The sequence below is a fragment of the Pleurodeles waltl genome, chromosome 1_1 (genome assembly GCF_031143425.1).
Source record: "Pleurodeles waltl isolate 20211129_DDA chromosome 1_1, aPleWal1.hap1.20221129, whole genome shotgun sequence".
Lineage (NCBI taxonomy): Eukaryota > Metazoa > Chordata > Amphibia > Caudata > Salamandridae > Pleurodeles > Pleurodeles waltl.
This window is the reverse complement of record NC_090436.1, coordinates 271,479,502-271,503,682: the sequence shown is the minus strand read 5'-3', so window position 1 is coordinate 271,503,682 and position 24,181 is coordinate 271,479,502. Positions and strand designations below refer to the sequence as shown.

Here is a 24,181-nt window from a genome sequence, read left to right as displayed (position 1 = left end):
ATCTTCCGCTGGATCCCCGCCGACACGAGAAAAACCGTGACCCACGCCCTCGTCACGAGCCGCCTGGACTACGGCAACACCCTCTACGCTGGGACCACAGCCAAACTCCAAAATCGCCTGCAACGCATTCAAAACGCCTTGGCCCGCCTCATCCTCGACGTACCCCGCAACAGCCACATCTCCGCACACCTGAGACACCTGCATTGGCTCCCAATCAGCAAAAGGATCACCTTTCGACTTCTCACTCACGCACACAAAGCCCTCCACAACAAGGGACCGGAATACCTCACCCGACGCCTCAGCTTCTACGTCCCCACCCGCCCCCTCCGTTCCTCTGGCCTCTCACTCGCTGCCGTCCCTCGCATCCGCCGCTCCACGGCGGGTGGGAGATCTTTCTCTTTCCTGGCGGCCAAGACCTGGAACTCCCTCCCTACCAGCCTCAGGACCACCCAGGACCACTCCGCTTTCCGGAGACTCCTAAAAACCTGGCTTTTCGAGCAGCAGTAACACCCTCTATCCCCTAGCGCCTTGAGACCCGCACGGGTGAGTAGCGCGCTTTATAAATGTTAATGATTTGATTTGATTTGTGGAGTAGCAGTGGGGGGCTGGAGGGTCAGGGTTCCTGGCTCTGGGTGTGGTCCAGGCGCGGACAGATGCAGATGGGCTTGCCTTTGGGGCACCTTTAGTACAGCAGCGGCACATCTGCACTACGGCCTCCATTAAGTAGGTCCTGGGGGGAGGAAGGGCGGGTGGTGGGAGGCAGGAGGAGGAGAAAAGTCGGAAAGCTGGTGGAAGGGGGCAGGAGAGCGGTGCACAATGGACGTGAGTAAAAGAGACAGAAACAAGGCAAAAAAGAGGCTGAAAGAAGTCAGAAAAGAGACAGCAATGGGACAATAAAGAAAGAGGCAGGAAAAGAGGCAGAAAGAAGTAAGAAAAGAGGCAGCTAATAGACAATAAAGAGAAGAAAAGGCAGAAAAAGAGGCAGAGAGAAAAACAGTAAGAGGTAGAAAACGGCAAAAAGAGGAGAAAAATGAGTGAAAAAAGCAATAGGTTAAGAGAACTAGGAAGGGGTGGCAGACGCAGGACGGCAGAGTCGATAGACCTGTCGCGAGGAGAGCTGGTGCCAGGACCTGCTCCAGCTGTTGTTACAACTTGGGAGAGTGCTTGGCTGCAAGAGCGCAGGAAGGGAGTGAGTAGTACGCGTTTTCTTTCTTGATTTATATTTTATTAATAACTAATTCAGAAGCACGGATGTTTTATTAAAGCACGAGAAACACTCATGAGTGAATGTATAAATCTCATTTTTGTTGGTTTACGTTGCTTAACTAGCATTTCATCGTATTTAAAGAAACGCATAAGATTACCAGGCTGAGCTATCCTTGCTGCTACATAGTCGACATGTAAGGGCTTTAAACCTCTACGATATTTTGTTTATTTGTGAGTGAAGTATTCAAAGAGTGATGTCTAGCCTTTAGCCACAGAGTCGTATACCAGCAGGGCTTATTTATGTTTTCATCTTTCATTCTTTCGGTCTTGATGACATATCTACCATTCAGTTGGATAATAATAATAGTTGTTGACGGTGCTGCAAAATGTCATATATGCAGAAGCAATTACTGTACAAAAATTGCATTTGCAATTTAGCTTTGCACTTGTAATTTATTTGCTTTTCGATGCCGGTGTGGCAAATGAGAACGAAAAGAAATGGCGCCTTACTCTTGAAATCAAATATGTCCCTGGGTCTAATCAGTAAGATGGTTGTCTGACAGAATTGCTTGTGCACATCTTCTTTACATGATATTCCCTGTGTCAGCTGAACCAACTGAAAGATGGCGCGGAGGGTGACTCCTTTGAGGCCTGCTACAGTATTGATTCTTTATTAAGCCATCAGTAGGGAAAGGGATTTCAGACTGCTTATTCAAACATTACACTAGCAGACTCTTATTAGCGTTATTTAGCTATAATTTCCCTGGCAGTTTCCAGATATTTTTTCAATCCATTTTTTTTAAATTCATTATTAGTAATGTTTTAATGTTAGAACACGTGTATAAAAGGCCAATTCACTTAGACTAAACCTTTTTTAATTAACATTTTTGTATATCTATTATTATGCTTAATACAACGTTATTTATACAAGCGTTGCACTTCACTTAAGATGGATGTTTGCTATGATTTATTGATAATGAGTGGTGCACTAATTTTGCCCTGGTGGTCTTCATTAAAACATGCACTTGAACATTACATACTTAAGCAGTTGGCCTGATTAAAAACAGGTGAAATTAAACTCAGTGGGACAAAAGGTGAATAGATAATATAAACTGCAAACATTCCAATATTGAAAATAATGAATTTGACCAATTACTTTTTTACTAAAATTGTGGTCAAATAGTACATTAGTTCAGCATGAAGATAGAGTTGTTCGTGCTTTGTTATGGAAAGAAAGAAGAGGGACAAAGATAAATAATGAGTCAAGTCCAAATCTACAACACAAGCAAAGTAGGCCTGTAAGAAAGCAGATAAGGAGTCCAATCATAATAAATCAAGAAAATACATTACAAAAATAACAGAACAAAAAACAAAGGAAATCCTCCATCAATAAATATTAAAAAATAAAGTGGAAAGGCATTAACTACTACTGCTTGCAACAAAAGTATCAACATGTTCACATAAGGATAGGGGTTAAAATTCTGCTTATTTGTGTATCTGTATTTGCTAAGGTACTCTGGAGGGCTACGAATGTGATGATGGTTTGAAATGGTTTATGAAAACATTTTACTCATTGTACCGCATGACAGTTAACTGTTTTTTCTGTGTACATTTTAGTGGGCTAATGAGTTACATTCAAGTTGGGAGGGTTAACGCCTAAACTGAACAGTTTAACGTGTGCTGAAGCATTCTTACTGGCAGGGACATGATGTTTACTGAGGAGCCCGTGATAAGTGATATAGCTACTTCCAAAGGGAAGAATACACTGTGACAAAATGAGCTAGTGACCCACTCAGAAATGCCTGACATATGATGGCACAGATGCTACCAGAAACCCCGGGCTGGGAATAAAGCTGAGACTGATTATTGAATATTAGGGAAATTTATACCACTGGGGATTAACGTTGCCTGGGAAATGTATGTCTCTGTACTGCTACAGGCAAGAACACGAGTTAGTCAATTAAAGTTCAACGTTATATGCTGCCCTCGCTTGATGTATGGAAAGTTACATGTGGATTATCGTGCAGCGCTTTCATCTTTGGAGAAAGGAGTTTAAATCTAGGTCAGGTCCTGCTGGTGGCCTTCTTTACAGATGTATTCAAACAGTGAACAGCAAACGTGTTTTTTACATCTTGGACATTATCGGTGTTTGATTCCTGACATGAGAACACATTTTATTAGCATTATAGATTGCTTTCTATCTCAGAAACGTTTTTTTGCTATTTGTTGGAAAGGTACATTTAGGTTCTTTTTTCTGAAACTTTTCATTACATTTCTGACAGAAATAGAAGACTTTGTAAGCAGACAGCAGACAGGCATTGATACCGTCCAAACTGGCTAAAATTCAATTCAATTAGGCCTTCCGGCCTTGCTGTATAATCAACGACAACATTAAACAATACAGCAACCGAAAATAACAATGCAGTCACCAGTAGCACCACATCTCACCTTGTACTTGATGCGGATTACTCCACACCTCCATCCCATCCGCCCCCTCTCTCTCCCTGGTACACTCATGCTGTGAATGCTCTGATATCGGATCTAGGGACCCTTCTTGCTGAGGACAGTGTTCAAGGCATATCCAGCGGTAGGCTGCCCAGCCTTCCTATAATTTGTACTGTTTCTTAGGGCAATCCCTAGCTATTGTATATCGGAGTTCCAACCCTAGGCTGCGGTCTAATCCCGCTTCCAACAGTCCACGGAGAGAGCATGGGTATCCTTCCATGCTTTCGCAATATCTCACTTGGTGATTGAAAGACCCAGCCAATGCAAGGTCTTCTGATATCTGCTTCCATCTACCTCCTATGTGATGTGCAGCAAGGCACATTGTGGGGTCCTTGGCAAGTTCAGTCCCAACTCTTCCTCCAAGCGGTCAAAGACCCCCGCCCAGAAGGGAGCCAAGACATCACAGCTCCAGACCATGTGCTGGAAGTCCTCCATCTCGGTCTGGCAGCACAAACGTCTGGCAGACACAATCAGCCCCCTCCTCCACAGTCTTCTCTCTCGTGAAATAGACCCTGTGTAAATAGTGCAGCCGTATAAAGCGGGATTGGGAGGCAATGGCCACCACACCAGGAGAGGCCAGTGCCTCCCTCCAGTCCTCATCAGCAAGGGGGCCTAGGTCTCAAGTCCAAGCTTCCTGAGGAGGCCCAAAAGCATCTGGAAAATTAACAAGTGAGGGCCGATAAATGTCAGAAATCTTGTGTTTTGGGATGCTCGTCAAAAGTAGTTTACCTTTCATTGGACTGAATTCTGGGATGTCAGCTAAATCTGTGATATGAGGTGTGAGAACATGATGGAGTTGTAAATACTTGTAAATTGGGTTCAGTGGAGCCCAAACTCCTCCTGAGGGCAGCAAAGGTCTTACGTGAAGTACTCCAGAGTATGTCATTCAGCTACCAGATGCCAATATGGTCCTAGTGAAGGAACTCCTGCAGTCCAGACACCTTGCGCAGGACCATGCCCACCCAGAGAGGAGTCTGCAACATAAGCCATCCTGCCCATCCCATAGATGACCCAGCCACCCTCCATATTGCAAGAACCACCCTGGTGGTAGGGGTAGTTGTGGGGGAACTGTCCCACTGTACAGCAAGTGCAGGAGAGCCATCACACCCAGCGTCCAGCCCTCAGATAAATAAGCTGGGTCTCTGAACCCTCCAAACCACCAGTCATTCAGGACAGTCAACTGAGACGCCTTATAGCAGAACTATTTGTCTGGTGTGGCAATCCCACCATCGTATGTTGATTTGCAACACTTAGATGGAGCAATTCGAGGAGCACCATGATTCCATAGAAAACCCTGCAGGAATAAATCGATGAATGTGAAGAGGGATGCAGGAACAGTGAATGAGAAATTCTGAAGTTGATATAGTAGGCAGGGGAGAGCCACCATCTTAAAGAAAGCTGATCTCCCCAAAAGGGAGAGAGGAAGTGAGGTCCAAAACGTCTAGTCTGTTGTAAACCTAAGTAGTCTGTATATTCAGAGCCCATGCCTGAGCCACGTCAGTGGTAATGTGAACACCCAGGTAGAGAAACCCATACCAGAGAACCTTGAGCTCCGACTCTTAAGGATAGCTCTGGCATACCATCTCCCACTACATAAACTGATGACAACTGAGGTGTACCCGAAGCCCTGAGAAATCTCAAAATATCTCCAGCATCTGTAGTGCACACAGCCCTGAACGTTAGAGATCTGGTAGGGATAGAAGCACATTGTCAGCGTGTGATGCAGTCGTCTCCTTGTCCCTCCAGTCACCACTCGAACCCATGCCAGAGGCCGGGGGTCCCATCCACTGACATGATATCTCCCCATCCCAACCTGGCTGTGCCTCTCCTCTGCTGTGGTCCCCACCTCCTCCTTCACTGCCTGATCTGACCTCCGAGCCTCCTGCAAAAAGGGGTCTTTCACTCTGAACAGGGCATGTCACAATCACACACCTCACCACCAGCCAAAACACCACCTACTCTTCCCATGTGGTCTGGGGCATCAGTTGCTTTGGGGGGGTAGAAGGGCTCCAACCTCAACCCTCTGCTTCACCAGTTCTCCAGCGGGGAGCAGATAATTTGACTCACGGCTCTCCTGGCTGGCAGCAACTCCAGGCGGCTCCACACTGATGCATTCATTGCTCACGGGTGCAAGTAAGCCACAGGGATCTCCGTAGTCTGCTGGCCCACTCCTCGCTAGATCGCTTCAGCTGGGCCCTCAGCATGTGTCACCACTTTCTCTGCAGGCTTCAGGGTGTGGGTATTTTGCTTAATGACCGCAAATCCCTTTGTGGATTATGACGAATTACTTGTGAGCAGCGGGATCACAGCATAGAGCCACCCCCATCTTCGGTGGCTAAGCCACACCCCCCACATCTATGTTCTTTTTAGTAATGCTACCAATGATAATTAAACCATGGGTAATATAAAAAGGAATGCATTAATTAAATGCTGCTTGTAAGTAAATGTATATATATATATATATATATATATATATATATATATGTGTGTGTGTGTGTGTAACAATATGGGGAGTGATCCTGTTGTGGCAGTAGGGGGCGAGATCAATTAATACAACTACATACAAAATGGTACCCCCTACACCATGGACTTTGTATAGTTTTTGTGCAGGCTACATAATTACTCCTTGCCTCTAAAACTCAACACTCATTGGAAATACTTTTATAAGTATTATTCCTCATATCTATTCTAATTCTCCTTTGCCCTTGCTTCTTACATGACATATGGATCAAGACAAACATGTGGCACACAAAATGTTTCATACATGAGGTCTTTGTTACAGATTTCTTGATGTGTTTCTTCAAACAATACAAATGACATAACTTTTTATTGCATAACATTTTACGCATGATTTATCAACAATCAACAGTGTCCAACTAATATTGTACTATTTCTGTTACGAGCAAACATAATTGTCCAACATATGCAATGCTTCATATATTCACAAATTGAAAAGATGTGTCCAACTGAGAATTATACGTCCAACAAAAAATTATTTCCTCTCATTGAAGGCAAATTAATATTTTCCAACTGTATGGTCCTCCAGATACCATGGGGCCCTATGTTGTCGGGGTATACTCTTCATCTAAACTTCAAATGTTGAGGAGGGAATAACTACTCTCAATTTATGAACTATAATTTCTTATTTATGCAGAGATATATGCCCTTAAACCACTTTCAAATGTGCCTACAAGTTTTGACCTTCTTGGTGGGCCTGTTGATTTAATTTAGGTATTCCTCAAGGCTGTATATTTTTTGATAGGAAGGACACTGTGTATAAGGCTTAAAAAAGAAGGGGAAATTAATGCCATGTTTTAAAAATAGTACAATATCATCATGTCAATAGCCAGAGGGACCTAAACCTAACACGTACCATCTCTTTGTTCCTCAGGTTATTACCTCTGGCTTATCCTTTCATGGGTGATACTGTGTGACTGAATTTCTCCATCTAAGTTACACCCTTTGAAATAGGAAGAGATAGGGCTTTCAGACATTAACGGTCATATATTATTACACTTAAATCATACAGTGCTGTGATTAGGATACGGCTGGGTCTTACTTGTCTAAATAGGGGTTGCATCCTCATCTTTGCTATTCCATCTCCTGCCACTTGCATTGGGACCTTGCGCCAGAAAAAGGGGCAATCCTCTGTCAGTAAAAAATGTTGCGTATGAGAAACTATATGCCGCATGATTCCCATAAAGTCATGTGCGTACTTACGGCCAAGCATTTATTGAGGAAGTAATACTGGTGTAGCCAATGTACACAAGACCAGCAACACCAGGAGCTCAGCCTCACCTGTTTATTAAGGGAGAAGGTAGGCCCCAAGTTCCACATGGACTACCCCCCTTTTTCATGACTTTTGATGCAATCATTAAAAGAAATTCAATCTCCAAGTGTGACCCTACCCCATGCCGTTGTCTTTTTAATAGCCTCGGTAACGGCTGTGTGTTTGTCAACTCAGATGGAGGTAAACAACTGTGTCATATTACAACCAATCACATTCTGCCACTATTCTACCTCATGTCATGTGGTAGGTAGGAGGCATATCACCATTTGAAATGAGTGAGGCGCAGTCAACTAGCACTATTATCAGGGAGAGGCTTTTGATTTTGAAAAGAGTGTGTAACGAGGTCCACTAATTTGAGGGTAGTGGCTAATTCTAAGTAAAAGTTACAACAAACGTTTTCTTAATTATAGCTAAGTTTTAATCATTGTTTTTTTCATTGAATTTCAATGGTTTTGTAACATTTTTAATAAAAATGTGTTTCAAATTGTAGAGGCCAGCGTCGCAAGTGGAGAGTTGTTGTGTGCAGTGTCGTACAGAACAGTGGAGAAGAGTGTTGTAAGGTCTATTGTTATAAACTGGAGTATTGTAGAATGGAATTGAGTAAAGTAGAGTGTAGTAGTGTATTATAGAGTGTAGTAAAGTGTTATATAGTGAAATAGCATGGTGTCTCATATAGTGGAGTCAAGTTCCATAGAAAAGAGCAGCGAGTTGTACAGTGGAATGGTGTGTTGAACAGTAGAGTAGGGTGTTGTAGAATGTCACAGAGTGGACTAGAATGTTTTAGAGTGGAGTAGGGTGAAGTAGAATGTCATAGATTGGAGTATCATCAAAGTGGAGTGTCCTAGGGTACAGTGGAGGACAGTGCTGTAGAGTGGAGTGCAGTGTCATATAGTGAAGTGGTATATCTTAGAGGGATGTTGAGTAGCGTGTTGTGGAGTGTCATACAGTGTAGGACAGTTGCATAGAGTTGATGGCATAGATTAGCATAGAGTGGAGTACAGCGTTGTAGAGTGGAGTTGCATACAGTGAAGTAGAGTGTCAAACAGTAGAGCATTGTAGAGCAGATTGTAGTACAGTGGCATAGAGCGGGATAAAGTGTAGTAGAGTAGAGTATAGTGGAGTGGGGTACACAGGAATGGAGTAGTGAAGTGTGGAATAAAATCTCATAGAGTGGAGTGGTATGTTGTAGACTATAGTGGTGTAGAGTGTAGTACAGTGGAGTGGTGAAGCATACAGTTGAGTAAAGTGTCATAAACTGGAGTACTGTGTTGTACAGTAGACTGTGGAGGGGTGTTGTACAGTATTGGAAAGTGATGTAGACGACAGTAGAGTAGAGTGGAATACAGTCTGGTCTATTTTTGTAGAGTAGAGTTGTATACAGTACAGTGTTTTAGAGTGTGGTGCAGTGGATTGGTATGCATTGATATTGAGTACAATGGCATTGAGTGGTGTAGAGCAGAGTGCTGTACAGTGCAGTAGTGGAGTAGAGTGGGGTACTATGTCAGAGTAAAGTGAGGTTCAGTGGCATACAAAGAGTTGAGTAAAGTGTTGTATAGTGGACTAGATTACTGTAGAGGAGAGTGGAGTAGAGTGTGGTACAGTGGCATACAGTATAGAATATTGTTGTACAGTGGTGTGAAGGGGGATATACAGCAACAAAGTGTCAGTAAAGGGCATACAGTGTAGTGGAGTGTTGTAGAGTGGAGTTGCATAGAGTACAGTATTATGTGAAACAGTGGAAAAGCATAGTATGGATTGTTATACAGTAGTGTAGAGTGAGGTAAAGTCTTGTACAGTGGAGTAGAGTCAAATGGTGTGGTGTAACATAGCATACAATAAAGTACAATAGAGTGTATTGGTGTATCGTTGAGTAAAGTAGCATGGTGTGGTGTGTACTGGTGTAGCATAGATCGTAAACTGTTATAAATTGGAGTGGGGTCTCATTCAGCAGAGTGGAGTGCTGTGTCATATAGAAAAGTGTTGTATAGTGTGATAGAGTGTTGTATTTTGGAGTGTAAAGGGATAGAGTGAAGTAGAAAGTCAGTAGAAGTGTGGTAGACTTTTACACTGTGGAGTTATGTAGGGTGGAGGAGAGTGTCATACAATGGAGCGGCGTAAAGTAGAGCACAGTATACTGTAGTATGATAGAGTGGATTGCCATAAAGTGGAGCAGCATACAGTGGAGTAGCGTACAGTGGAATACTGTGCAGTAGTGAGCAGAAAAGTGGAGTGGCATAGAGTGGAATAATGTAGACTGGAATGGCAGAGGAGTGGTGTAGAACGGAGTAGGGTACAGTGGATTAGCATAGAGTGGGGTGGCATACATTGAAGTGCCATAGCATAGAGCTGAGGAAACATACATTGGAGTAGTGTCTCATATAGTAGAGTGGAGTGTTGTGTCTTATGGTGTGGGAAACTGTCATAGACTGCTGTACAACAGAGTGTATGGGCATAGAGTCAAGTGCAAATTTGGACAGTGGAGTGTACGGGGATAGAGTGGAGTAGAGTCTAGTGGAGTAGCAAAGAGTGTAGTTGATGTTTTGTAGAGTGGAGTTATACAGAGTGGAAGAAAGTACACTGGGGTTGTGTAGAGTAGAGTAACGTACAGAGGCATGGGAAATGTTGAATAGTGTAGAGTGGAGTAGCTTACACTGGAGTGGTATAAAGTGTTTTAGCATACAATGTTGTAGCATGAAGTGAGGGTTTAAAGTGTAGTGTCATATAGTGTAGTATTGCACAGTATAGTGACATACAGTGAAGTGGATTTGACTGGAGTGGTGTATTGTGGGATGGGTAGAGTATAATAGCATACAGTGGAGTTGGGTACAGTGGAAAATCATTAAGTAGAGGGGCAAAGACTGAAGTTGCATACAGTGCAATAGTGTAGAATGGAGTGGCATATAGCGGAATAGTGTATAATGGAGTACAAAGGAGTGTCATAGAGTAGAATAGCATAAAGTGGAATAGTGCATAGTAGAATAGCGGCATACAGTGGAGTGGCATACAGTTGAGTGGTGTAGAGTTTAGTAATGTAGAGTGGAGGGAGTAGCGTGAAGTAGCAGATAGTGGGGGAGTGGCATACAGTGGAATAGTGTAGAATGGAGTACAAAGGAGTGGCATAGAGTGGAATAGCGCATAGTAGAATAGTGGCATGCAGTGGAGTGGCATACAGTGAAGTGGTGTAGACTGGAGTAATGTAGAGTGGAGGGGTAGAGTGAAGTAGCATATAGTGGGGAAGCATAGAGTCGAATGGTGTAGAGTGGAGTGGCATCCAATGGACTAGTGTAGAATGGAGTGATGTAGAGTGGAGTGGTGTGGTGTGGTGTACACTGTACAATAGAGTGGTGTAGAGTGGAGTTGCATATAGTGGAGTAGCATACAGTGCAGAGGTGTACAGTGAAGTTGTGTAGACTGGAGTGGCATACACTGGAATGGCATAGAGTGGAGTAGAATACAGTGGAGTGGCATACAGTGGAATAGCATACAGTGAAGTAGCATACAGTGGAATTGGGTATAATGGAATAGCATATATTTGAGTAGGGTATAACAGAGTGGCATACAATGGAGTGGCATACACTGAAGAGGCGCAAAGTGAATTTGCATACTGTGTAATATTTAGAATGGACTGGCGCAAAGTGGAGTTAGGTACAGCTTAATATCATAGAGTGGAGTGGTGTAGAGTTGAGGGTTTTACAGTGCAGTGGCATAGAGCGTACAAGTATACTGTATAGTGGGGTAGCGTACAGTAAAGTGACATATAATGGAGTGATGTAGACTGGTGTGGCTTACAGTGGCATGGGGTAGAGTGTAATAGCATACAGTGGAGCAGCGTACATTGGAGTGTGGTCCAATCAAATAGCTTAAAAAGAAGTGGTGTAGAGCGGAGGTGTAGAGCGGAGTAGTGTACAGTGGAGTGGCATACAGTGGAATTGCATTCCGTGGAGTGTTGTGGAGTGGTGTGGCATAGAGTGGAATAGAGTAGAATGGAGTGATGTACAGTAAAGTGACAGAGAGCGGAATAGCACATAGTGGAGTAGCATCCAGTGGAGTGGCATACGGTGGAGTGAGAAAGACAGGAGTGGTATACAGTGGTGTTGCGTATAGTGTAATAGCGTAGAGTGGAATGGCATAGAGTGGAGTCTTATGAAATGGAGAGGCATCGAGTGGAGGGGCAATAGGATGTTTGTGAAATTTAGCACACAATGTAGATTATGGTGTACAGTGTGACGCAAAACAGCAAAAAGTGCTGCCTTGCATTTGGCCTTGTGTTTTTTGTAAATCTGTTGTAAGTATTGCATTGCCCATGCAACACAATGAGTGATGCAAGGGTACTGCAATCCAATAATACAGCTAGGCCTTAGTTATATTTTGGGCCATGGTATACTTTGATAACTTTGCAGTATACTGTGGTATATGGTGATGACAAGCCAATATATATGAACGCATAGACAACGTATAGACAACAACACACACAACAGCAAGGAACTTTTTTCCATCACCAAAGAACTCACCAAACCCAAATCCTGCACCATCGACCCTCCTCACTCCCAAGACCTCTGCAACTCCCTCTCCAACTACTTCCACCGCAAGATCGCAGACATACATGACAGCTTCACATCGTCATCACCCACCATCACCACCACCGACACAACCAGCACCACAGCACCCTGCCGCACCAACCTACTGAACACCTTGACCCGCACCGACGAAGAAATCAGCAAAACCATGAGCTCCATCCACTCAGGCTCCCTAACAGACCCTTGCCCCCACCACATGTTAAACAAGGCCAGCCAAATCATCGCTCCCCAGCTCCGGGCCATCATCAACAGTTCCTTTGAGACCGCAACCTTCCCAGATGTTTGGAAAGCTCTTCTCAAAAAACCTAAAGCAGACCCTGAAGACCTCACAAACTACCGACCCATCTCTCTACTCCCCTTCCCCGCAAAGGTCATAGAGAAGATAGTAAACATACAACTGTCTCGCTTACTAGAAGACAACAACATACTCAACGTCTCCCAGTCTGGATTCTGCAAAAACCACAGCACTGAGACCGCCCTCATCGCCTGTACAGACGACATCAGGACCAGATTGGACAAGGGCGAAACCGTCGCCCTCATCCTCCTAGACCTCTCCGCAGCTTTCAACACCGTATGCCACCAAACCCTCTGTACATGCCTCTTCATCGCCGGAACTCACCACAAAGCCCTGGACTGGCTCACCTCCTTCCTCTCTGAAAGAACCCAAAGAGTTTGCCTCCCTCCTTTCCGGTCTACAGCCACCAAGACCATCTGTGGGGTCCCCCAAGGATCCTCCCTCAGACCCACCCTTTTCAATATCTACATGGCTCCTCTCGCTAACATCATCCGCCCCCACGGCCTCACCATCATTTCATACACCAACGACACCCAGCTCATCATCTCCCTCACGAGGAACCCATCTACCTCCAAGAACAACCTACACGCCGGACTCCTCGCCATCGCTAACTGGATGACAGCAAGCCACCTCAAATTGAACTCAGAAAAAAACTTAGATCATCATCTTTGATCCCAACAAAACAGCATGGAATGACTCTTGGTGGCCCACCACCCTTGGACCACCCCCAATACCCACCACCCACACTCGCAATCTTGGTATCATACTGGACTCATCTCTCTCCTTGACTCAGCAAATCAATGCCATATCATCCTCCTGCTTCAACATCCTTCGCATGCTACACAAGACTTTCAAATGGATTCTTTTATAAACAAGAAGAACGTCACCCACGCCCTCATAAGCAGCAGACTGGATTACGGCAACGCCCTCTATGCAGGGACCACAGACAAGCTTCAGAGAAAACTCCAGCGAATCCAGAACGCAGCTGCACGTGCCATCCTCAACCTCCCTCGCCACAAACACATCTCTGCCCACCTCAGATCCCTACACTGGCTGCCCATCAACAAAAGGATAATTTTCAAAATCCTTGTCCACGCTCACAAAGCCCTCCAAGACACCGGACTGGCCTACCGCAATGAACGAATCAACTTCCACAAACCAACTTGACCGCTCCGCTCTGCCGCCCTCGCTAATTCCCCCGCATTCAATGCTCTACCTCCGGCAGCAGATCCTTCTCCCACCTCGCTGCCAAAGCCTGGAACTCCCTCCCTGCCAACCTAAGCAAGACCCAGGACCTCCTAACCTTCAGAAAGCACCTCAAAACATGCCTTTTCGAGCAGCAACCCCCCCCCCAGCACCTTGAGACCCTACCGGGTGAGTAGTGCGCTTAAGAAATTTGTTTGATTGATTGAATATATGATTGGATGATGGCTGTTTTTTGTGAACAAAAAGGCAGCCATCTTATTTTTCCTCCACTTTGGCTGGGTTCAGTGTTAAGGCTTTAGATATAGGTAAATAGTAGGTACCTTCCTATTACCACTACATTTAAGTGGTAACAGGCAGAGAAATGCATTTATGTTTTATGACCATGAAACATGGTGGTTTAGAAAGATTTTGTGAAATTCCATGAAAGTACTGTAGTGACAGATATCACTAAGTTTAAATGCCTTCTAACTCAACAAAGTCTTATCCTACTTAACTGCAGTACACAAAAAGCATAATCTCGGCACCATGATGTATAATCCTTCCAAATTTGATGTAAATCCATTCAGCTTTTTTCATGCTGCACCAAATGCATTGGTGGAAAAATGCATTTTGGGACCCCTTTTATCTTTGTACTCCCTTAAGGATTCACCACAAAAAGTTACATCATCTAAAAATGTAGAAAATGCTATTGGTTTGGAAAGTTTTGTGGTGATTCGTCAAACTAGTGAAACGTTTTTAGGGAACTAATATCCAAGGAATTCCTATCTTTGGTAATTCTAACTATAACTACAGATTGGCAATCAGGTTTAATTTGATTTCTTTCTTTTGAACTATTCTATTTGTTATGTAATTACTTATGGGTTTACATAATCATGTGACCATAAATGTGTCTTTTAGTTTTTCATGTGATTCTGAAACTTTACAAATGCAGTCTACTTTATTTTTCTGTGCTTCCTTGCTACTTTTAGTAAGATTGAGCTACATATAAAGCCCAAAGTGACTGAAAGCCAATTTTTAAAAAACTGAAGATTTTTTTTTTCCCTAAAGGCCAATTATCATGTCCTCCATATAGTAGTTTTTGTGGCTCAATACTATGAATGTGTTATTTTCACTTTTCATCATTGAACTCAAGACCTCCTCCTTCAGAGGTATTACCATAGGTATTGGGATATTTTCCTCTTTTTACCAATGAAAGGTCTCCACTTATTCACCCAAAAATTCAGAGCTCAACATTATTGCACAGGTAAGCTCCATGAGCCACAGTTGAACCAAAAGAAAGAAGTACACAGACTATTATTGAGTGAGACATATTTCTGATAAGACCTTAGATAAGAGAGTTTAATTTTTTTTGTTTGGTGTTGTGGTTGTTTTCGGATCCAGTCATTGTTCTGGTGTGTCCATGTAACTCAACTGTATCTGCCGAATACTCCTTGTAGTCCTTTGTTAATGTGAGTACTTCTAGGCATTTGGAGACATAGATGAACATGCGCATTTATATTGTGGGATGGTACATTCATGGGGACTGTAGCCAGGAGGGATTGTGTTGGGGGACCTGTACTCCAATGATCACATAGGGGGTCATTCTGACCCTGGCGGCCGGTGACCGCCAGGGTCACCGACCACGGGAGCACCGCCAACAGGCTGGCGGTGCTCCCGAGGGCATTCTGACCGCGGCGGTTCAGCCGCGGTCAGAAAGGGTAAACCGGCGCGCTCCGCCGCCATGGGGATTCAGACACCCCCTACCGCCATCCTGTTCATGGCGGGAAACCCGCCATGAACAGGATGGCGGTAGGGGGTGCCGCGGGGCCCCTGGGGGCCCCTGCAGTGCCCATGCCAGTGGCATGGGCACTGCAGGGGCCCCCGTAAGAGGGACCCGCAAAGTATTTCAGTGTCTGCTTTGCAGACACTGAAATACGCGACGGGTGCAACTGCACCCGTCGCACCCCTGCAACTACGCCGGCTCAATTCTGAGCCGGCGTCCTCGTTGCAGGGGCATTTCTGCTGGGCCGGCGGGCGCTCTTTCGGAGAGCACCCGCCGGCCCAGCGGAAATGTTTAAATGGCCGCCGCGGTCTTTTGACCGCAGTGCGGTCATTTCACGGCGGTACCTTGGCGGACGGCCTCCGCCGTCCGCCAAGGTTAAAATCACCCCCATAGTCTCCAGAGGAAGGAGTGTTTTCTCTACTTACAGTTTTGAAAAAAAACTTACCAATAAGTTAAAAGTATATGGTTCCAAGTATCCTGTGGACCTGGAGGTTAAATGTCAGTAGTAAGCCACAACCCATATTGGGCCACTGCCTGGCTGCAGTAACCTTGCTGCACAGGTTTACACTTCCCTACCCAAATTTTACAAGCCTAAACCCTGCTTTTATATATTAAGAAGTCCCACATATTTGGCCTTAAATGGCCATTATGAAGGGTACATGATATTTAATAGTAGGACATATAACCATTTCATGTGAAAGCTGTCCTTACAGCTATGTTCACTGCAACAGTGTTTGTGGTTCCATAGGAAAGCACTGGAATGCTTTATTAAAGTTAATAAAGTTGTCTCTGCCTAGGAACCAGATACAAAGTTAATTATTGGCCTTTTTAAAATATTTATTACAAATCTATTTAATTTGCAAAATCAGGTTTGTAACACATATTTCACAAAAGATGCTATTAAAAAGTTACCTTTAGCCTCCATAAAGCCTGTAGAAGTCCACCTGCCTGATCTTCCAACTGTCATTAAGGAACTGCATAGCTCCATGATTAGGTGCGAATTGCCTCCCAGAGCTGAAACATAGGGCCAGATGTAGGAAGGCTTTTGCGCCTCACAAACGGCGAAAAACGCCGTTTGCGAGGCGCACAAACACTTACGCGATGCAGAAACACATTTTGCGAGTCGGTACTGACTCACAAAATGTGTTTCCGACTCGCAAATAGGAAGGGGTGTTCCCTTCCTATTTGCGATTCGCACCGCGATGTAGAGTTGATTTGTGACTGCGAAAGCGGTCGCAAATCAACTCGCAGTTACTATCCACTTGAAGTGGATGGTAACTCATTCGCAAATGGGAAGGGGTCCCCATGGGACCACTTCCCCTTTGTGAATGCACACAAAAATATTTTTTCAGAGCAGGCAGTGGTCCTATGGACCACTGCCTACTCTGAAAAAAACCGAAACAAAAAGGTTTCGGTATTTTTTCTATTTGCAGCTCGTTTTCCTTTAAGGAAAACGGGCTGCAAAGAGAAAAATAAAATGCTTTATTTAAAAGCAGTCAAGGACATGGTGGTCTGCTGTCTCCAGCAGGCCACCATCCCCGTGAGTGCCTAGACTCGCAATGGGGTCGCAAACTGCGACCCACCTCATAAATATTCATGAGGTGGGTCTTTGCGACCCCATAGCGAGTCGCAGAAGGTGTCTGAGACACCTTTCTGCATTTCCTTTTGCGAGTTGCAAATTGCGAGTCGCTGGGACTCGCAATTTGCAACTCGCAAACGGAAACCTACCTACATATGGCCCATAGTCCTTGGGTGACCTTTCCCTGTGCAGGTTTAACTGTACACCTTTTGACAGCCTAAAACTCTCCTTATAAATATTAATAAGTCATCCACTCACAGGCTTTACATGGCTATAAGCAAGGTGCAGGATATTTAAATGTAGGACATGTAAAAGTTTAATGTTAAGCATATCCTTAGAGTGACAATGCCCGAAAAGCTATTTTTACTGCAGCATTTTTATTTGTTCCAACGGAAAGAACGGGGACACTTTATTAAAATTAATGAAGTTATCTCTGCCTAGACACCAGATAAAAAGTTAATTCTTGGGCTTTTTGAAATATTCATTACCAATTCAGTTCATTGGTAAAGTCAGGTTTGCAACAAATATTTCACAAAGGTTATTATTAAAAAGGTTACCTGTAGCCTGCCTAAGGCCTCTAGAAGCCCATTTGCTGAGCTTCAAGTTCTCAACTGGTGAAACAGGAACTGCATGGCTTCATGATTCGGCATGAATTGCATCCTACTGTGCCCAGCCCATTGCATATCTTCAAAGGATGCCTACCCTGTCACTGGCATATCACACCTAGGCCTGCATTCATTTTGTTCAACTAGCCAGCCAGGTGGTGGAGGAGCTGCCTATAGACCTGATTTTGAGTGACAACAAGGAAGGATTGGCTCACTTCTGTGGCCACAGCTCAAAGATGGGCACAGGTGCTCTGCAGAAAGGAAGAAATGGTCCTCCTTCAATGGTTTTAGGTAAAGAGGGGCACTGTGGGATTGTTTACAGTAGGGCACACAGGAACAGATTCAAAAGGGGGGAAGGTTAACCTGGGGAACTTTTCCCCTATTGGTTAGAGAGGGGCCAAATATCACCCTGCCAACAGGTTAGTGCCAGGCATAAATGTGGCACCCCTGGATACCTTCTTCAGGACACTAATGGATATCATGGAAGACAGAAAAAGGACTGCACCATCTGTTGTGACCTGTGAGGAGAACCCTTAGTAATGGACCTGCTCCTGCTTCAAGAATACTACATTCCTGAAAGAGCCCAGTTGACCAGTTTCAACTAGATCTGCCCTTGACCCTTGTGGATCCTTCAAGTGGAGTGAGTCCTTAACCCAAGTAAGATTACTGAGGTCCTTGAACCAGTGTCTGATGGTGAAGTGTACTCCTACTGCCCAAACTACAAAAGCTAGGAGTTGGAAACTTTTTGCCAACTTTCTTCCTGCTAAACCAATGGAGAGTGGGATCAGTGTTGGGGCCCAAATCATTGACATGTGTCAGAAATGGTCCTTTTCTGCAGGGTCATCGCCAGAACGTTTGCCTTCATTCTCCTCTTTTTCTGAACTTGGTTTTGTTGGCTTTAGGACTTAGTGCACTTTTTCAATGCTGACCAGTGCTAAAGTGCATGTGCTCAGTGTTTAAAACATGGCAAAAGAGGCGTCTCCATGATTTGAATATTTGATTTACTAGTAAAGTGTACTATGTGTGCTGAGGGCCTCTAAGTCAAATGCTACTAGTGGGCCTGCACCAATGGCTGTGAAACCCACTACAGCAGCCTGTCAAACATGTCTCAGTCCTGCCATTGCAGAGCCTGTGTGTGCAGTTTTAACTGCGATTTCAACCTGGCAAGTGTACCTACTTTCCAGGCCCAAATTGTCCTTTTTATTAAGTGTACGTAACTGGTAAGTTAGGCCCTGGTTAGCCCTAAGGGCAGAGTGTAGTACATTTAAAAAGTGGGATATGTATTTTTAAGTTTAACATGTCCAAGTAGTGAAAAACTATTAAATTCATTTTTCACTATTGCAAGGACTATCTCTCCCATTGCTAACATTGGGGTTACCTTGGAATATCTTCTAAGTGCAATTTCCAATTGTGGAATTATAGAAAAATGGAGTTTGTTATCTCTGGACTCATAACTTAAAAATACATCTTTTGGTGAAGTTGCTTTTAAATTGCAGCTCTGAAAATGCCACTTTTAGAAAGATTACATTTTCTTACTTTAACCATTCTGTGCCTTGAACTGTCTCTAAATAAAAGTCTAGGTTTAGGAGACAGCTACATTTGTGCATCCTCTCCAGACATCGATAAACAGGAAGGATTGGGTGTGACAGGAGATACATCTGCATTCATCTGCACACTGATAGTCATCCTGGGCACGGAGAGGGAGAGGCAGTTCACACTTACACCTGAATAGGCTGTGTCCTACAGCACAGTGCTTAGCCAAACAGGAGCATCACTGAAAGTGACGCTCCTGTGGCGTTAGGGGCCTATGATGCGCCCATTAGTTCCAATGGATAGTTCCAGTACATCGTAGCTGTAGTCTACAGCCCTATGCCAAACCTGCATGTCACATGAATGGAGGCCCAGTTGCCACTATTGGCTTCATCATATCTTCTAAGTGTGTTGTCTATCCTTATTGTGTCTTGATGGCCTCTTCTCTTGTTCTACCCTCCCTTTGCATCCATCTGCATGGTTAGACCTTGCAATGTGTGTTGCATTGCTCATGCCACAGCACCACACATGTCAATTTTCCCCTGTCCTAGTCTTACATGTTTCACATACACAGCAATGCTGTGCTGAGACCTTGCACAACCCCAGTGATGGCATATTTGCAACACTTTGCTCTTGTTGCCATTGATGTCTCCTCATGTTGTCATTTGTGTTTGTGTGTTACTTTGCATAGAGCTCATGGAACTGGCAGAGTACTGTATCATCTCCTGTAGGTGTAGGTTCTTTACCTTACTAAACACCTATGTCCACCCCCTCAATCCAGCCTTCCTTGCACTATGATACATAAGTGCAGCACGGTGACCGTTCAGCTCATGTGACAAAATAACAAGGTTGAACCCAGGGATGGGAAATATGGGTATGAAATTTCTGCAGTGTACATCATTCTGTATGTGACAGTGACTGATGCTAAATGTGTCAATGGACATGCCAATTCAGAGGAATGGTACTTCAGGGCCTGAGGGAGGTTCATATTTCATGTGCATCAGTCCAAGGGGCACCTGACTGCCACTGTGTAATTGTTCACCACCTACAGCGCAGGTGGTAGTGGCAACTGTTGTCAATGTGTAATGCTCCATGGGCCAATGGCCTGGACATGGCATGTTACCAGCAGCTGACAGGCTGGCTATGGCATCTGTCCTGTGACACCAGACCAGTGATACGTTCAACACTACCCTCTAGGTATATTTCCACATTTCCTCCAGCCTTTGACTGGTGGTGTAACCCCCATGAAATGGTTGTTGGTGAAGTGGTGTGGCCCTGGGTGCCCCTGCACAGCCCACATGCTTGACATGGGCAGTGCAGGGTGTCCCATACCTTGGCCCTTTGCCCTTTCCACTGCCGTATTTGCAGGGCTGGGTGCAGCGAGTCCTGTTACACCCAATGCAGGCCGCAACTGGCACTGGCTCTATATGATCCATCTATAATGTCTAGTAAGTGCCCCACAGAACTACCATGTGCAGACATATTACCAGCCGCCATAACAATGTGTGACTGATGCTGCCAAGTGCAATGGGTACAACAGCGGGCTTGCCATGCACCATCCCCCGCCCATTGATGTGGAAGTAACCGCCATTATGTGACAGCCATACCCCATGTGTTATACGTGTGTGCTAGAGCAAATATCTAAGAATACCAGGGCACACCAAAGGTAGTCTGAAGATCAATTCCAAAGTGGAAAGAGAAGTCCAAAATCCAAACACAATGTGGAGGTTGAAGAGATTTTATTCTTCGTGGAACAAATATATTCTGCGAACAGCCGACACGTGTTTCGTCACAAGGACTTTTTCAAGGCTGTAGATCAAGAATCATGGACACAGAATAGCACAATCAAAATGTGGTATTAAAAGTTTAAAAAGCTAACAAACTCAAGCCAAAGTTTAAAAGAGAGAAATAAATAGGATAGTCGAGAAGAATAAGTGAGCAATAGGAGAAATAGAAAGAAATAATATGAGAAAGAAAAAATAAAAAATAAAATAATTAAGTAGTTATATTCAAATTAAGGTGGCTCAAGAGGAGGGAGGAGATGTGCACACGAGTAAAAGCAACAAATAGGACAAACGCTGTGATGCGTGGAAACCAGGGTGGAGAATAGAATACATAAAGTGAATCGTAATAGAGAAGTGAGTGAAGGTGAATGGGATCCTAATTATGAGAGACAGAAAACATGAAAAAAACTCAATGGAACTAAACAGCTAGTCTGTTAATTAATATATATAGCATGCCAGAAAGTGACAACAGAAGAAATAACCTAAGTGAAAAAATTATGTGAGTCATGCCATTAGAGTGGAAACAAGAGACATACCGAGATTATGGATGTAGGTAGTTCTACTTTGAAAAGCTGGATAGTTTTCAAGAGTCCAAAAATGTGTATGGGTCTGGTAAAAGATGTACCATGTGCCGATATAATGGTGCTAATTAAATTCTGAGTAGGCAGTATCTGAAGTCATGGATATGAGGTCAGATGACGAGAAAGGCCATGATACGCCAAAAGGTAAGCTGAAAAGTAATAAAAATATTTGCATTAGAAAACATTATTAAAAAGGAACAGAGTATGTCTGTAGAAAATGATTAAATAGAACTGAAAAAGAAGGGGTTTGTGTTTGGAAAAAAAAAAAATGATGAATGGGACGCGGAAACAAAAAAAAAAATGGGACGCGAAACCAGTCATGGAAGTAGAGTCGTATAATGTCTATAAATGTAGACAGAAAGAAAAAAGCAAACAGGTAAATGGTAGAAAAAGATTAAAAATACTCCCAAAATATATATATATATATATATTTTTTGCATAAGGGGAGTGCATGTAAATAGCTGCATTGTCGTGAACTCACTCGCACCAAAGGCCGGGCACATATGAAAAAAACCGAAACAGAATGTTCTGAGATTGCCGACGTTTGTTAACAATAGTGCGTTTTCTGCAGGCGAACTTAGTACTGAAACCCAATTGAATAAAACTAAATAAACAAACCAAAGCCAAAATAAAGGTGTCCGGAAGTCAAAAAAGGTTAGCAACTCATACAGTGATAGCGGAGAAAACATTGAAAATTACATTAGAATGCTATCGGTTCGGAAATGGAGGAAACATGGCGGCATGTCAAATACAAAAATAAACTAGTTGAAAAACAAATGCGGGACAGGATTAAACCATCTCAAACATCCCCTGTGTACTGACAAATAGAAAAATTGAAAAATAAACCGCAGACCCAAAAAGCGGTATGCCAGTGTGTTTAAACAGAGAAACCTTTCAATCTCCGAGGAAATCATAAATTAGCGGACGCTTACCTCACGAAAATTCAGTCTACGCGACAGGGAAGTGAGAGTATAGGTATTACTTGAAGCTAAAAAAAAAAAGGCCATCCTATTTAAGGTCCCAGTGAAATAGAAATAGAAAAGGGACAGCGAGTTAGAAAAGGAGCAAGTTGAAGAGTAGTCCGTGGGCACCATAGTGGAAAGGCTCGGTTTTAGTAAACACATTTGTGATAATGGCTCTGGGCCATGTAATATCAGTGTGCAATGTTGAAAATAGACATCGTGATGATTGTGAGAGGCAAATTAGTGCCAGACTTCTGGGGAAATGACCAAAAAAGAGCGACAGAAGCATGCATGGAGAAGGCAAAATTGATAGTACAGTTATGCTATATTATACAACAATACAGACTGGAAAGGTGTATGCAAAGTGTATAGATATTGTAATAAGTCATGCAACACAACAAAATATTATGATGGTCATCCCACACAGAGACCATCATGGGTTGATTAACAACACGTCCTTACAGCAATGATCTACAAGTAATATGGAGAGGTGACTGTCAGATGGTAGGAACAAAAGTGAAAGGAATTCTAGTGATACAGTCGTAATATGTCCATAAGAGATCAAACTAGGAAAATGTATACAGCGTGTATGAATGTTTTCTTGTATCATACTGCGCAACAACATATTGAAATGGTACAACATAAAGAAATAAACAAAATGGGCTGATTATCATGGTGTATTGGATAGAAGATACAGTATTGTGAGCATGTGTGATGAATCATAGAAATACATGTAGGTCCTGTTGTACGTGTTTGTTTATTTCCCCAATCCCAGTGTCTGACATGGTTGTGTCCAAATAGTTGTTGGCTCAGCCTGTGACTGTTGTGACCTACTGTTTGCTATATGTGGTACATCTTTTCTGAAGTGGCACATTTCAGTTCAGCATCAAGATGTGTGGTTGAACACAACTTCAGTTTAGTTGGCCTGGGTAGTGGCATGTTACCAATGATACCAGTCCAGCCTGCTATTCCCCCAGCACCCATTGAGTTAACACCCTGACTGCATCATGTAGTAATTGCTGCCTCCTATGGATGTGTTGTCTAAGAGTGGTGGTGCTACCCGCACATGCCTGGGTACTGCTGGGACAGTTGCAATGACTAGTGTGCTGTGAGATGCAGCACACTTGCATTTGGGCAATGAGGCAAGGCTGTTGCAAAAAGCTACAGCAAGGGCCGCCACTATGTAGTTACCCCAGGAATTGTGTTCACTGACTACCTGGTCTCTGGGGTCTTGGTCGGGTTAGTGGTATTGATGTGACTACATGCAAGGGATATTGTGATGTCACAACCAGTGGCACGGTGATTATACATGCTATCCATCTCATATGCTGCATTTGTACATGTGGGTATTTAGGCCTGGTGCTCTTAATATGTCCATGTTGTGTATATTTCATTGGTGCATGGCACTCCCAAGGTGTAGGTACATGGGTAAGCTTATGTTGCAACTTGCTTAGTGTGCATTGTATCCCTCTGTGCTCCTTTGACATACATTGTGTGAATCCCATGTGCTTCCCCCTTCTTGCAATTGACATTTATGCATATATTTCCCCCATGTAACTTACCCTGCAGCTGTGGTGTTTCCTGGTATTCTGAGCTGTCCTGTCCTTGTATCCCTGTGACACTTTTGTCTGGGATGACCACTGCAACCATCTCCTCCATCTCATTCATGTCTTCTTGCGGTGCTGGGCTCCCACCTCCTGTTTGCGGTGCTGCCTTCCTGTTCTGTGTCATTTTTTCCTTGGTCCTTCTCTTGCAGTCATGCCAGTGTTTCTTGCACTCAGTCACAGTTCTCCTGACCT

The 24,181-nt window shown here is 43.8% G+C and overlaps 1 long non-coding RNA gene across 1 annotated transcript in view; it reads right to left on the bottom strand.

The window, feature by feature from the left end:
- LOC138283671 (uncharacterized) overlaps positions 1–22,436 on the bottom strand; it is a 54,667-nt gene extending 32,231 nt beyond the window's left edge. The window contains exon 1 of the long non-coding RNA XR_011201287.1: positions 22,353–22,436. This is a non-coding gene — a long non-coding RNA (uncharacterized lncRNA). The remainder of the gene's footprint in view (positions 1–22,352) is intronic.
- Between the last annotated feature and the right edge of the window lie 1,745 nt (positions 22,437–24,181).